The sequence below is a fragment of the Corythoichthys intestinalis genome, chromosome 8, assembly GCF_030265065.1.
Source record: "Corythoichthys intestinalis isolate RoL2023-P3 chromosome 8, ASM3026506v1, whole genome shotgun sequence".
In the NCBI taxonomy this organism is placed as follows: domain Eukaryota; kingdom Metazoa; phylum Chordata; class Actinopteri; order Syngnathiformes; family Syngnathidae; genus Corythoichthys; species Corythoichthys intestinalis.
The window spans coordinates 31,666,790-31,680,896 of NC_080402.1; the positions used below are offsets into that span (position 1 = coordinate 31,666,790).

Genomic DNA, 14,107 nt, shown 5'->3' on the forward strand with positions numbered 1-14,107 from the left:
TTTCCTGAACTACAGCCTCTAAACTGTTCTTGATTGAGAATGATTGTTTGTCTATGTGTCTCCCAAGGTTTTCTGGCGACCGGTAAAGGGTGTAGGCCTGTATGTTGCGCACCCCCACACTGTGACTTCATTACCGAGCAAGGCAAGTAGGAAAGTGAGTAAAAAGTGGGACAAAGACGGATGGGGTAGAAGGTGGGAGGGGGTTACAAACACTGAGGACCTCCCACTCCTTCAACCACCATGTGTTATCTGTGCAAGCTAATGAGTGATGGATTAACCTAGGATCACCCCTGGCAAATTGAGATGACCTTGCAAACTTTCGTCTCCAACCTAAAAGAAAAAACTCTTACATTCCACTTGAACTATACACTTGCAACTAGTCATTTTGAACCTAAGTGAAGCAAAAATCTTCATAAATTTGTGCCACTGTCGATAACTACCACGCGGGCCGGCATCCAGTGCTGACCTCTGCTGACTGATATCTCTTTGTGCAACTGTAAAATGAAAAATGAAAAACAATGAAAAGCAAACACGTGGCACAAAGCATACTTCAAGGATGACACACAAACACCAGCAGGACTGGAAGGCATCCATGACGACTGGGTGTTAAATAGCCCTCATGACCTGATGGCACACACACACATGCACCCAACCCTGAGCCGTGACTTATATGGCAAAGACAAAGCAATTGGTAATAAATTAGCCTGAGCACCATCACACACTGGGAATTCCAATGACATTGTTTTTTTTCCAGTCTGCTTGTTTGACGCGAAATGAAAGTTTGATGCATTGCAGGTGCAGTAGCTTTATGTGCTGTTTGTGTGTGTTTGCATGTCTGTGTGTGTGTTCTGGTCTTTCCATGCTTGTGAGGAAAGGTTCTTATCTAAAGACATCATACGACATTTTTGTTGTGCTTGGAAACCCGAGTTATGAGATTCCCTTGTTTTGAAATCCACATAGATGCTTCCCGTTAAATTTATAATTGTTTCTAAATACTGCATAATTCAATTAATAACAAAATAAACTGGATTATAGTGCTACTGTATTGAATCTTAAATGTTAACGTCTTAGAAGTAACAAGTTGTACAAAAAGAGGTAATAATAGCAATATAAATAGTACTAAAATTAAATGTTATAACGTGTTGTACCAGTAGAAGTTATAGTCAGTCCAAAATGAAACCATATCAAACGTTTATGTGTACGTTGTATTTGAAATGACGAGGTTTAAGATGAAGCAACAGCGGTGTGTCGCTCAGATTCCGCCACCACTGCTGCCTGTAACTTCATCCTGCCATTAATCATGTGTAGCTGCTTGGAGCTGCAGCCCTGCAAAGCTGATGGGCTTTCACTCGCACATGGTGGTCCCGTAGGCGACTTGTGTGACTGTTGCCTAGCAGATGTTTGTCAGCGGTTCTGACCTGTCATTAAATAACTTTATTGTGCTAAAGCTTTTGAGGTCCATTAACTGAAAAAATCATGAGGAAAGAATATTTGATAAAGATAAAGGGATATGCAGTGATCCCTCGTTTTTTGCGGTTAATGGGGACCACAACCCGCCACGATAATTGAAAAACCACAAAGTAGCGCATCATGCCCTATATATATTATATACATACATATATATATATATATATATATATATATATATATATATATACATATATATATATATATATATATATATATATATATATATATATATATATATATATATATATATATATATATATATGTATATATATATATATATATATATATATATATATATATATATATATATATATATATATATGTATATATTATGTACAGTGGAGAGAACAAGTATTTGATACACTGCCAATGGGTTTTCCCATTGACTGTGTATCAAATACTTGTTCTCCCCACTGTATATATATTAGAGATGTCAAAATTATGGCGTTAACGGGAGTTAATTAATTTTTTAAATTAATCACGTTAAAATATTTGACGCAATTAACGCATGCACTGAATGAGCCGCTCTCGCATTGCCTCAAACAGATTTCAATGAGGCCGTTTATGGACATTAAGAGTGAAGAGAATGCCACCGGCCGCTTGGGGGCAGCGCAGCGCCGTTCCATACTAATGTTATTCCTTCTAATAGTGGGAGAATTAGTAGTTGTGAGACGTTTATGCTGTTGCTTTGTGCTCCACACATATTTCGGTAAGTTTGCTTTCTTTTAGTGGCAATTATGTGTCTCTTGTTGTATTTTGGGTAAGATATGCACAGAGATATATCTGTTATAAAGGCGAGTGGACACAGGCGTTCTTTGGGTTGCGCCGTTTATTGGCATAAGCTTCTGCAACTCCTTCACAACAAACAGAAGTATCATTTAGTGAAAGCACAACAAAAATAATATTGCTATCTCTCAAAAAAAAAAAAAAAAATTCACAAAAAGAAAAGCACTTCAGTCTGTAGTAATGAGGCCCTATTCTCACACAGCTAAACAACAATGCAAAGTGAACCGGCATTACTCAGAGTCTGGTCACTCAATTCTTATTATTGTTATTTTTATTCTTCTTATTATATTAACTCTACTTTTGATTGAAAATTGTACAAATTTTATTAAAACGAAAATATGAAGAGGGGTTTTAATATAAAATTACTAGAACTTGTAACTATAACATTTATCTTTTATGAACAAGTTTTACTATCCATGGATCACTTAAACAGCATGTTAATAATGCCATTTGTGGATTTATTGTTATAATAAACAAATACAGCACTTATGTACAGTATGTTGTAAGTATATATCCGTCTTGTGTCTTATCTTTCCATTCCAACAATAATTTACAGAAAAATATGTCATACTTTAAAGATGGCCTGAATTGCGATTAATTACGATTAATTAATTTTTAAGCTGTGATTAACTCGATTAAAAATTTTAATCGTTTGACAGCCCTAATATATATATATATATATATATATATATATATATATATATATATATATATATATATATATATATATATATATATATATATAAATAATATATATAAATTATATATATATATATATATATATATATATATATATATATATATATATATATATATATATTAGGGCTGTCAAAATTATCGCGTTAACGCGCGGTAATTAATTTTTTTAATTAATCACGTTAAAATATTTGACGCAATTAACGCACATGTCCCGCTCAGAAAGTAGTCTGCCTTTTGGTAAGGTTTACAGCAAGGCTTTTTGCGCTGTCCAACAGCGAACTCTTGTGGTCGCTTTGCGACATGGTTTATTATTTTCTTCTTTTCTTCATTATGGCTGCACGACGTCTCGGGCTGATAATGTTGTGCTTATATGATCCTTGGACAAGATTTGTCCGTAATTATGGTTGTTGTAAAGAATGTACATATTATGTTAGTAAGCGAAATGTTATATTTTTTGTATGAGACGCTTTTTGTTTATGTTTAGTGAACCTGTATAGCATGCTAAGCTAACGTTGTTGCTAATGCAATGCTGTGTACTTTTTTGTTGTTGTTTCACTACGGTCTAAAGAGGACAGTGGTTTGAGGCCATTTTATTAATAAATCAGATGAAAAAGGAAGAAGTCTGATTATTAAGGCGTCGTTCACTAGCTGTCTAGCTTTGGAAAAAGTAGACGCTTCGGAATGAGGACAGCATAGACAGATTTAAATGACAGTAGAGTGAAATGCCCACTACAGTCCTTATGTACCGTATGTTGAATGTATATATCCATCTTGTGTCTTATCTTTCCATTCCAACAATTTATTTTACAGAATATATATATAATTTACAGAAAAATATGGCATATTTTATAGATGGTTTGAATTGCGATTAATTGCGATTAATTACGATTAATTAATTTTTAAGCTGTAATTAACTCGATTAAAAATTTTAATCGTTTGACAGCCCTAATATATATATATATTATGGGTGAACAGAAAAAAGTGAATCACTTTTTCTGTTAACCCATAATAAAGTCATAAAAGAACCAAACTTCATGAATGTTTTTTGTGACAAAGAATAAAGTATCTGTTCCAATCACTCTATCGGAGAAAAATCAGAGTTGTAGAAATAACTGGAAACTCAAGAGAGCCATGACATTATGTTTTTCACAAGTGTATGTAAACTTTTGACCACAACTGTATGTATGTATGTATGTATGTGTATATATATGTATATATATATATATATATATATATATATATATATATAAAATTTATGTTTTTTCACTTTTTTCCACAAAGTATCATTTAAAAAATGTGTACATATATTTTTTGTAATACATGGTTTTTTACCTCATTGGCTCCCAAAAACGTATAAATACGTTATAATTTTAATTGTTTAAGTGTCCAAAAAATGTATTTATATGTCTTTTACTTTTTTTTTTTTTTTTTTTTTTTTTTTTTTTTGACAAGAGGCATTTCTAGGTTCTATGGCACCTAAACTGCAATGCACAAAGCTCAAAACTCATTTTAAAGCAATAAAACTGGCCACTGGAGGGCAGTAGCGCATTTTGTAAGAACTCATCCCGGGCCAAGAAAGGAAGTGAAGAAGAATAGTCAGGAAATGGAAGTTGGAGGGATCTTGTGAAGATGCGTGAGAATTTGAGAAAAATGTGGAGAACGATCGGGAAAAAAAGGCAAACGACACTGGAGGAGTGTTTTGATAAGAAAACAAAACCATCGTCATAGAAGGATTAAAAAAAAAAATCTATCTTGATGAGACAGATGGTGACGGCCACAACAGCGTCAGGTTCCACACGCGCTCTGCGGAGCTCACGCTGCGTTACTCCTGAGAACAAGGTTGAAACCAACGATGAAGATGATGAAGATGATGAAAAAAGTGAGACCAATCCTGATCCGAACTCATCAGATTACTGGGAGCCACCTCATTCAACCGGGAGCAGCCAAGAGCCTCCCCTGTTGTTATGTGCGCAAGTAGTTCAACAGTTCAATAGTTTAGTTATGTGTAACCACATTTTTACTTTGCGATCAAAAGCTCTATTTGTCTTGTTGTTTATGTTATTTTGTAGAACGAAAACACAATTCAGATGTTTGGGATGTCACGAAAGCGAAAAATAGCTGTGTTAAAGTCAAAGTTATGTTTGAAATGTATGCTTTTACAAAAAGCTCAATTTGTTTGTTTTTTCATCAGAAATTGGAAAATTGCTCAAACTAAGCTATTTTCTAATACTGATTTCTAAAGAATGGAAAAATATATGAACTAACATTTTTTTTCTGCTGAAAGAAGAGCGTCTAATCTTTCTTTTGGTGGGTTCCATGTTTATATAGCAATAGAACAGAATTTTCTGTGGTCCTTGCAAAATCAGTCAAAATCCAGTAAAACGGCCGGGATGTGTTATATGAACACAATGTGGTCATGGTGAGTCAACCAAAGTCTTCCCAAACAGAGCTATTTAAGTCATCAGTTGAAATTCTTCTAGTTTTAGTATTAAAATATACTGTATATCGCAATGCATCGCAAATCCCTAAAAAGTCACAATCTCAGTTTTTTTCCAATATCGTTCAGCCTGACTGTCTATCTATTATATACTATAGTACAGTGCTTACAATATTGTTTAGAACACCACCACCACCCACGCATAAGTCTCAGAGACATTCGGCATCATGAAATGCTATCACGCTGACTCTCTCAGTTTCAGTCAGCTTTTGAGTTTTTAAGAGTTGCCAACTCCTATTATACAGGCAACGTTTCAGTATCACAAAAATACAATACTTCAAGTTGTAAAAATTTAGTGCTTCTATCCACCTCAAAGTCTCACTCCCAACAATGATGTCATTATGTTGAAGCACTTATTATTTGACCGATGTTTCCATATGTTTAAAGCGACACCCTTTCCCTCATTTTTCGGTGAAAGTACGTGTCAGCGCTTTAATGTCATAAAACAGAAGGATAAAAAGTATGTTGATTGGCTTGTCTCACAATATGTTTGTGGCTTAGAAAAGTAGTTGCCTAGAATTCATCGCAGTTGTTCTGAACTTAGGGAAAACAGTTGTTCCCTATTTTAGCTTTAAAGGGGGCAATTCTGTTCATTCAAGTCAGCCAGATTCCCTCATCGAGATAATGAGTGAAAGTTACTTAAGTGTTAAGTGTGACCACATTTACTTGTTTTCTGGCGCTGCGTATTGATTCCACACAAATTCTTGGCGTTCCCGCTCTCACGCGTGTACAACTTATGCCAAATCACAGCATGCGCACATCACCAGCCAAACCCCCTTGTTAACACAATTTAGTTCATTATGCATGCTAACGATATGATGTCAAAAGATCAGTGTGTGCGCCTCATGTCCATGAAACACCTTCAACTTTACAGCTTGCAGCAATCAAGCTGATTTTTCAGGGGGATACTAGTCATTGCTTGGGTATTTGTATGAATCACAGTAGTCATTAGCACACTAATTGCTTGAAATATAAATGTGGACTCCTTTGTTTAGGTACAAACTAGTTGGACAAGGAAAAATGCCTTCAAAGAATCAAATAAAATCAAATACATGAGCTTCATGCAAAACTGTCCCCAAAACATTGACAGAGAATCTGAATCAGCTTTTTCTTGTTGAATGTGTTGTTGAACTGTATTGCGTGGAAACTCCAAAGTCAAATAAAATCAAGCATTACGGAATTTTAAATAAAATATTCGCATAGACTCCACCATCATTTGACAAGACAGCTCCCACAGACATTGCGCCACAACTTTCCATAGGGGGTCGACCCAGGCAGAACGTTGAGTTGGCTTTCACTGTTATAAACTCAAACACACGCTGCGTTCTAACGCCGGATTTAGGTGGAAATAGGACAAAAGTTTTACTGCATAAAAGCAGGAAGGGGTGTATCAGGAGTGATTTGGTCAAGAATTCAAAGTAATTATTATATTAAATTGCAACATGTATGCACTTTGAAACGTGAAAAAAATCAATGGATAAAATTAGTGTAACTTTTCTTACTCACGTAAAAGAACGATAACTGTCCGTTTTTTTCCTTTTAACCAACAATATAGACTGTTTTACGTTCATTTCTATAGAAATTGCGCCATTTAGACATTTATTTACAAGAATTTTCAACTTAAAAAGCTCTGTCTTTCGTGAAGGCTGCCATGTCGGATCACACAATACCACTGCTTAAGCTTGAAATATTTATGTAAAATGAATGATAACTACCCGTTTTTATACTTTTAACCAAGAATCTAGAATGTTCTATGTTCATATCAATAGAAATTGCGAGATTTAAGCATTTATTAACAAGAATTTTCAACTTAAAAAGCTATTTGTTTTGTGACGGCCGCCATGTTGGATTATGTAGGTGGTTTACTCTACATTTTGTGATTTTTGTGCATCTAGCATAAAATCTGAGCATTTTATAGCCATTTTAAGTTTTGTTATACTTGTATAAAAAATAATGAATCAGGATTTTATTATGGAACGACTTTGATTTTTTTGATGCCACTGCTCATGGAGACTCATATATGCCTATGGGAGGTGCTGTTTTGGTTTTAGGTCGCTAGTGGCTTTGGTTTTGAAAATATTTGAATTTTTGAAAGTTTGGAAAGTTTTTTTAAAAAAGGCCCTCTACGGATCGGCCCCGAGCCCCGTGTCTCGTCAACGTGTAGGGAAGTCTATGATATTCGGTTAAAAGTATGCCCTGATGGTCAAACAAAAGGAGGTCTGGCAACAAGTTAAACAAACCACATACACTGCTGGACAAAAGTATTGGCACACCTGCAATTCTGTCAGATAATGTTCAATTTCTCCCAGAAAATGATTGCAATGACAAATGCTTTGGTAGAAATATCTTCATTTATTTTGCTTGGAATAAAAAACACAAAAGAGAACGAAAAAAATCAAATAACATTATTATCATTTTGTACAAAACTCCCAAAATAGGCCAGACAAAAGTATTGGCACCCTCAGCCGAATACTTGGTAGCACAACCTTTAGACAAAATAACTGCACACAACCGCTTCCGGTATTCCATCAATGAGTTTCTTACAATGCTCTGCTGGAATTTTAGACCATTCTTCTTTGGCCCACTGCTCCAGGTCTCTGAGATTTGAAGGGTGCCTTCTCCAAACTGCCATTTTCAAATATGTCCACAGGTGTTTTATGGGATTCAGGTCTGGACTCTAGCTGGCCCCTTTAGAAGTTTCCAGTGCTTTCTTTCAAACCATTTTCTAGTGCTTTTTGAAGTGTGTTTGGGTCATTGTCCTGCTGGAAGACCCATGACCTCTGACGGAAACCAAGCTTTCTCACATCGGGCCCAAAATTATGCTGCAAAATTTGTTGGTAGCCTTCAGACTTCATAATGCCATGCACACGGTCAAGCAGTCCTGTGCCAGAAGCAGCAAAGCAACCCCAAAACATCAGGGAACCTCCGCCATGTTTGACTGTGGGGACCGTGTTATTTTCTTTGAAGGCCTCGTTTTTTCCCCCCTGTAAACTCTATGCTGAAGCCTTTTCTCAAAAAGCTACTTTTTTCCCATCTGACCACAGAACATTCTTTCAAAACGTTTTTGGCTTTCTCAGGTAAGTTTTGGCAAACTCCAGCCTGGATTTTTGTTATGTCTTTTATGTCTCTGGGTCAGAAGTGGGGTCTTTCTGGGTATCCTACCATAGAGTCCCTTTTCATTCAGACGCCGACAGATAGTTGGAGTTGACACTGTTGTACCTTCGGACTGCAGCACAGCTTGAACTTGTTTGGATGTTAGTCGAAGTTCTTTATCCATCATCCGCACAATCTTTTGTTGAAATCTCTCGTCAATTTTTCTTTTCCGTCACCATCTAGGGAGGTTAGCCACAGTGCCATGGGCTTTACACTTATTGATGGCACTGCGCACAGTAGACATAGGAACATTCAAGTCTTTGGAGATGGATTTGTAGCCTATAGATTGCCCATGCTTCCTCACAATTTTACTTCTCAAGTCCTCAGACAGTGCTTTGGTCTTCTTTCTTTTCTTCATGCTTAATGTGGTACACACAGGTAAGTAACAGGTGCTGTTGATAACACATATTATAGAAGCATCACATGATTTTTCAAAGCGTAACAATACTTTTGGCTAGTAGTGTAAGTTTGTAACTCCAAAGTCAGCTAGCTTAATGCTAACTAATCCACATTAAAACATTGAAATAATTATACACAAACTGATCAATTATTTTCATTCTATTAAATTGTGAATTGAATTATAACTCTTTAAGTACAAAACAGTGGCATGCTATTTCATAAACATAAATGATAGGCGGGAGCATTTTAAAGAAAAGATGGTGTTTGATTGATACTATTACTTTTAAGTTGTGAGCGTAAATTCTACTCTGATTTTAAGACTACTGTAAATGCCAATTGTATTGGCAAGTTTTACGAAGTTGATGCTCATGTACATTTCATGTAGCTGAATACATCGTAGCGTAACTGCTAGCATGAAAATAACGTGAGAAGCTTGCCAACAAACTATTTCCTGTTCTGTCTTCATCATGTGTCCAGTAATGCGAATATGCCAATTATAGTTCATTTTATTTTTGGTTTTCAGTGGTGAAAATGTCTTTATACTGAAGTGGCAGTTGATCAAGAATGATACAGTACTGTTCTACAGTTGGAGTAAACATCACTGACAATGTCGATCTAATGTAAGCATTAATATTTCTGTACAAGCAGAATTGTGCAATAATTGCTCCAGGTTTCTTTTAAAAAAAAAAAAAAAAAAAAACAGCAAAATGAAGCCAAAGATCCTCTTGGGACCAATTATTGTCTGTTTCTACCAGGGTGAAATGACCACATTGTAAAAACTGGGTCTTTGCAATAACAACTTTGGTTAAAACATTGTTCTGGCCTTTGTAAAAAAGTTCAAGCACCAATGAAAAGAGACAAGTGGAAGTGGGAACACGCCAAAAAACGACACATGACATGCTTCCTGCAGTGGCTGCATGGCGGCCTACCAAACTGTTTCCGAAAAAACAAGGGCCTATTGCAGAAAACACAGACTCACACTGTGGGATCTGCCTGCTATACGTTGGAGACTTAACACTAAATCTAAAATTTTAAATAGGAAATATTTTGGGGAAATACCTTTTTAAAACATGTAGTTGCCAACCATCCATCAGGTGTGAAATGAAACACCAAAGTAAATAATTTTAGTCTATTTTTGAAAATACCTGTGAGAGAGCCTTTCTGCACTTCCGCCCAAGTGTTACAGAAAATGGGGCTAATTTACATAATCACCCCTCCCAAAAGGCAATAGTGAATTGAAAAGCTGGGTTGAGTGGTAGCAACGGGAATTTAAAAAATGCTGTAGTATATTGTGTTTATGCAAGGGTGTAGGTTTGCATAAGGACATAACACTACCAACTTTTCGGGATGCTCAAATTGTCCTCACCAACTTTTAAGCAACCTTATACAGTGGGGTAAATAAGTATTTAGTCAACCACTAATTGTGTAAGTTCTCCCACTTGAAAATATTAGGCCTGTAATTGTCAACATGGGTAAACCTCAACCATGAGAGACAGAATGTGAAAAAAAAAAGAAAATCACATTGTTTGACTTTTAAAGAATTTATTTGCAAATCATGGTGGAAAAAAAGTATTTGGTCAATACCAAAAGTTCATCTTAATACTTTGTTATGTACCCATTGTTGGCAATAACGGAGCCCAAACGTTTTCGGTAACTCTTCACAAGCTTTTCACACTCTGTTGCTGGTATTTTGGCCCATTCCTCCATGCAGATCTCCTCTATAGCAGTGGTGTTTTGGGGCTGTCGTTGGGCAACACGGACTTTCAACTCCCTCCTCACGCCGTGGCGTCAAAATGATAACAAGAACGGTGAGCAAAAATCCCAGAACCACACGGGGGGACCTAGTGAATGACCTACAGAGAGCTGGGACCACAGTAACAAAGGCTACTATCAGTAACACAATGCGCCGCCAGGGACTCAAATCCTGCACTGCCAGACGTGTCCCCCTGCTGAAGAAAGTACACGTCCAGGCCCGTCTGCGGTTCGCTAGAGAGCATTTGGATGATCCAGAAGAGGACTGGGAGAATGTGTTATGGTCAAATGAAACCAAAAAAGAACTTTTTGGTAGAAACACAGGTTCTCGTGTTTAGAGGAAAAAGAATACTGAATTGCACCATATCCACTGTGAAGCATGGGGGTGGAAACGTCATGCTTTGGGGCTGTTTTTCTGCATAGGGACCAGGACGACTGATCTGTGTAAAGGAAAGAATGAATGGGGCCATGTATCAAGAGATTTTGAGTGAAAATCTCCTTCCATCAGCAGGCGCATTGAAGATGAGACGTGGCTGAGTCTTTCAGCATGACAATGATCCCAAGCACACAGCCAGGGCAACAAAGGAGTGGCTTCGTAAGAAGCATTTCAAGGTCCTGGAGTGGCCTAGCCAGTCTCTAGATCTCAACCCCATAGAAAATCTGTGGAGGGAGTTGAAAGCCTGTGTTGCCCAACGACAGCCCCAAAACATCACTGCTCTAGAGGAGATCTGCATGGAGGAATGGGTCAAAATACCAGCAACAGTGTGTGAAAAGCTTGTGAAGAGTTACAGAAAACGTTTGGGCTCCGTTATTGCCAACAAATGGTACATAACAAAGTATTAAGATGAACTTTTGGTATTGACCAAATACTTATTTTCCACCATGATTTGCAAATAAGTTATTTAAAAATCAAACAATGTGATTTTCATTTTTTTTTTTCCACATTCTGTCTCTCATGGTTGAGGTTTACCCATGTTGGAAATTACAGGCCTCTCTAATATTTTCAAGTGGGAGAACTTGCACAATTAGTGGTTGACTAAATACTTATTTGCCCCACTGTACACATTATATAATGAGTCCAGTTATATAGGTCATTTACATTGTCTTACCATATGTTGTAAGGATGGGGCTGACTCTACCATTATTACGATAAGTGAAATTTTTAAAAAAAAATTATTTTCAAACTTATATTTACCCCTATTCACTTCCTGAATCCACCGGTCCACCCCCTCCCCCAAACGCACGTTTGATTGTCTGATGACTTGACCCACTCCCGACATACACACACAAAAACACACAGCTCACACAGCCCCAACAGAAATACATGTCGACAACATGCTGTCTCCTCTGTCCCCTTCGAAGACAAGGGAGGATTTTTTTTGACCAACAGCAGCCATTGTAATTTAAAAAGACGCCTATGTTGTGGAGGTGGGAAACACACCACTAATTTTGGTACTGAAAGTCTGACCTGCATCAGAGTTAGGATAAGATTAAACTGAGTGAACTTGCTAACCTGCAAAAACTGAAGTAGGAAGCTGCTTAGAGAGAAGTGTCCTTCTGTTTATGTTTCACGTTAGTTAAACTGTGCGAAATGTAGTGAACTCTGCTCGAAACAATAGAACTAGAAAAATGTGAGCAAGAAGCTGTTTAGAGACAGACTGGTGCTGCATAACCTCATATCTTGCTCACACAACACAACATGCACACAACAGAATCATAATTACCTGTGTAAGTAATATATTTTTTTGGGGTGTCGTGAGCAACCCACACTAGCGTTCTGATCGGCTGATCGATCATGATCAACGTAATGAGCACCCTGATTTAGTATATCAATTAATTAGGTCCATATCCATGACAAATGTAGCCCTTCCGAGCAAAAAGTGCACATGCAGGTTATGCCGTTATATCGTCCCTACCAATGTTGAGACCAAATTTCCGCCCTTGTGTATATGTAAACATAGAGTATTGGCTTTGTAATCCTCATCAGAGCACCCTTAGGATTGGTTCTCAATGCAAAACTGTTATTTAATCACAACCCAATCGCTTCTGGAATGAGCATCCTGACAAGCAACGAGTAGCTCCAAAATTCCTGCTTGAGAAGAGAGTGCCTGCCAAAACTCTGACATTAATTGCTTCAAGATCCTCCAGATATCCACAAATGGCACAAAAGCAACCATTTGTAACATGCATTGCTTTTATTTCATGCTAAATGATTTTGATCACACATCAGGGCCTTGAAAATCACAGTTGTCAATCATCAGCTGGGTTGTGTTCAATAACTCTTTATGCCAAATGCTGAAATAGTTTGTTTGCTTTTGCAAGAAACATTGATGTAAAATACTAATACAACATCAAGATAAATACAGACTGCTTTGGGATGCTGGTCAGCTTCAGATTTGTTTCGGTATTGAAGAATTTTTTTTCCCCCACAGGAAATCAGTAAAAGAGAAATTGAATTATCTCTGCCAGGTTTAAAGAATGTAATCCAACTTTACAGATGATCATAATATGAACATCCTGATGTGAAAATTATGAAGTGCTAAGAACTACACTCTTCATGCATTATATGGAGCAAACCCTGTGTCACCGTATGATAATTAAATGTTCCGAAGAAATGTTGTGATTAAATTCCATTAATATAATGTTTTTTTTCTAGAACGTATGAGGTTTTTACACCACTATAATAATATATTATCGGTCTGCATGTGTTGCAACAGTATATCTGTACAAATAGTCGTTATTTTAACGTGTATGAAAAAAGCACATTTGATGGTAACATTTGTTATCTCATCAAGGGCTTTACATTGTGGACCTAGCGAAGATCTAATCCAATCCACTGAACTTAAAGCGTATAAGAAACCAGAAAGCATGTTTATTTCATATCACACACGGTATTTTATGCTCCTGAATGAAACGGATCGCTTGGAAGTGTGTGGAAGCAATCGATATATTTGTTCAACTTTTTTAATCCCGCGCCATGAAAATGAGTGACTTCCGGCTAGAGCAGGGGTCGGTAACCTATGGCTCGTGAGCCAGATCTGGCTCTTTTGACGGCTGCATCTGGCTCGCAGACAAACATTTAATTATTTAAAAAAAAAAAAACTCCTTTGCACATTGCGCGAAATGGCGACGGTCCCAGGCGAATAGAAAGCCGGTTCGCAGTAGTTTTAGTGGAAAAGTGGCAAAAATACATGCCGTTGTGTCAATCTATCTATTTATTAGGGCTGTCAAACGATTAAAAAAATTTAATCGAGTTAATCACAGCTTAAAAAGTAATTAATCGTAATTAATCGCAATTCAAACCATCTATAAAATATGCCATATGTTTCTGTAAATTATTGTTGGAATGGA

At 36.8% G+C, this 14,107-nt stretch overlaps 2 protein-coding genes across 6 annotated transcripts in view; one reads left to right on the forward strand and one right to left on the reverse strand.

Annotated features, from left to right (window-relative positions):
• Positions 1-14,107, reverse strand: part of ntn1a (netrin 1a) — a 113,913-nt gene that overhangs the window by 89,731 nt on the left and 10,075 nt on the right. The gene's annotated exons all lie outside the window — the stretch shown is intronic.
• Positions 1-14,107, forward strand: part of pik3r5 (phosphoinositide-3-kinase, regulatory subunit 5) — a 133,523-nt gene that overhangs the window by 54,029 nt on the left and 65,387 nt on the right. For all 4 annotated transcript variants that reach the window (XM_057843582.1, XM_057843586.1, XM_057843584.1 and 1 more), the window contains one exon: positions 68-154. The gene's annotated coding sequence lies outside the window, so the exon portion shown is untranslated. The remainder of the gene's footprint in view (positions 1-67; positions 155-14,107) is intronic.